The following is a 2,734-nucleotide window of genomic DNA, read 5'->3' on the forward strand; positions in this document are numbered from 1 at the left end:
GAGGAAGCCCAAAGCAAGAACTAAGGCAGACCCGTCTGGGCAAGCCGGGGGCTGGGAGGAGGAGGGGGCCCCGTGGGAGCTGTGATGATCTGCAGGTCGAGACACCAAGTCCAAGGCCCTTCTGTTGTCTCTCGTCTAGACCCCACAGTGCCTGCAACTCTGCCTCGAGCCACCAGGCGTCGCAGCGGCTCGCGGGCGTCACAGCAGTGAGCGCCAACGGGGTGGGTCCGCAGACTGGGCTACTGCCCTCAGCAAGTCTGTCCTACTATTGATGGGTTTCCTATTTCTAGGGGCATCCTGAAAGCTGGGATTTCACCTCAGACTCTCCCTTACACTTCGGCGCTATCACACGAACGAACTCCCTCCAAATGCACAAATATAAGGTTAGAAGAATAACGAGATCAAAGCTCTAAGTGAGAATGTTGGGGACAGCACCAAACCCTACAAGAAGGGCCCAGAAATCCTCCTCCACCCCACCTCTTTTCCACCCGGTTCACTCCATACCTAGACGCAGGTAGGGCGGGAACGGACGTGGCCCAGCCGGGCTGGGCCGAGCGAGTCCGAACCTGCCCGGCCCGAGCTGCGCAGCCCAGGGACACTACACGTATCCACCTAGCAGTCCCTGACAGTCGGATAAACGTGGAACGTGCCCCAAACCGTTTCCTTGGGGGCAATTCTGCATCTCCTACTCCGAAATCTACCACCTCCTCCTCTCCTGGTTTCTCATCTGAGCATTATGTCCCGCAGGAGTTAAGCACCTATTTATTGATCATGTACTATGCGTGCGAGGTGCTGTGCCAGGCAATGAACAAAACAAAACTCTCCACCCTCAAGGAGCTTCTATTTTGCAGGACACAGGAGCAGGGGAAGGGCCACGGACACGTGGGAAGCGACATCCAGAGTCCAGCCAGTGAGCTCGTGAGGCCCTACCTTGGGGCCGGTTGGGGTGGGGGGGAGACTTTGGTCCGGGGGTGGGGTGGGGTGGGGGGTGTGGCTGGCTGCAAATCAACCGAACGCGGGTAAGGGCACGTCGCCTGGGGCAGGTGCTAGCGAAGGTGGGGGTGGGAGACCTCGCGCAAAGTTTGGCTTCCTGCGGGCCACGGGGTTACCGGACCTGGCACCCATGCGGCGCTCAGTAAATATTTATCGTCAGCGCTGAGAGGCCTCTGGCAGCTTACGCTCCACAGGGGCTGGGGGCCGGCGGGGGCCGGGGGCCGGCTGGGGACTGGGGGCCAGCGGGGACTGGGGGCCGGGGGTCGGCGGGGGCCCTCCCTCATCCCAGTCTCCTCCCCGGCGGGGTCAGCACCGGAGTAGCCGCGGCGTCCGGGCCCCACGTAATTACAGAGGCTGTCGCCAGGCCTGGCCATAAAAGAGGAGGATGAAACGGCCCGGGAAGCTGAGCCTGAGCTGGCCCACAGTTTGGGGGGGGGGGGCTGCGGCTCCCCGCGATGCAGTCTCGTGGAAGGGCTGGGTAGGGGTACACGCATACTCGCAAAACCAGAGGGGGGCGCGCCTACAGTCGTCAAACAACCACACACAGAAGACACTCAGCACTCGACCCTCCCGCTACACACACACACACACACACACACACACACACACACACTCACACACCCCAAATGGAACACCTGCCCGCCCTCTCCGAGGGCCGGAGGCAGACACCCTCCCACCAGCTCCTCTCTAGACAGCCGCCGATCCCGGCAGGGAAGGAACCCTGAGAGGCGAATTCCAATGGGTTTGTTTACATGGCTCGATGGAGGGGGCCGACCTAGGTCCTGGGGCCTGATTGACTGGGACACTCAGCCCAGACTGGGTTAGACCCAGCCGCCCGGCCCTGGGACGCCGCACAGACACCCCGCCCCCACCCCCACAAACACTGCCGCCTGTAAACGTCCCCCCTCCTCTTCACACGCGGTTCACAAACATTAGCATGCGTATGTCAAAGTTTCACACGCTTCCCTACACGCGGCTGTGATACTCCTCACAAATGCTTTCACACTTGCGCGCCATCACACGTATTTACACATGCCAGATGCTCATGTGGGGTTAGAGTGTCACCCGTCATGCCCAGATTCTCACAGTCTCTATCCCAGGCCAGTGCGCACGGTGCACACATGTGTTGTCACACACACCGGTCATGAAGGCCTTTTGGCGCGCCCAAAAGCAAGAGCAGGCCCCTTGCAGACAGAAGCTCCCCAGCGGCACAGGCACTGATGCAGAGACGCTTTAGCCCTGTCCCGCACACGTTACACACTTGGTCACACACAGGGTCGCACTTTATTCCCGGCATCTAGACGCTGACACAATCTCCGGAACAAAGACAACATTGACAAGCCCAACAAAAACAAACAGCCGCGTGTGTGGGGAGGGCTGCGGAGGGCAGAGTGGTGGTGCGGGGGGAGGAGGAGCAGGAGTGTGGGAACGCCGGCACCTGAGCCTGGGTGTGCAAAGCTCCAGAAAGGCGCGGGGCATATCACCCAGCTCGCGCCCGCACGATCCGCGCGGGACGCAACAAAACCCGGCCCCGCACCCACGTGCTTGCAGATCTGTGGGTAAGAGTTGGTTCTCTTCCCCACACGCGACTGCGGGGGCACTCGGACCCACAAAGCTGCAAGCAAACCCGGAAGTGCGAGAACGCACGGCGCAGAGCGGATTGGGCCGGGGAAAGGCGGGCGCTGGGCTGTGCACCGCGCTTCTCCCCTTCCCTCCTCCACCGCCCCAGCCCCCAAGCCCC

This window comes from Condylura cristata, unplaced genomic scaffold, assembly GCF_000260355.1.
Source record: "Condylura cristata isolate star-nosed mole 26May11 unplaced genomic scaffold, ConCri1.0 scaffold00040, whole genome shotgun sequence".
Lineage (NCBI taxonomy): Eukaryota > Metazoa > Chordata > Mammalia > Eulipotyphla > Talpidae > Condylura > Condylura cristata.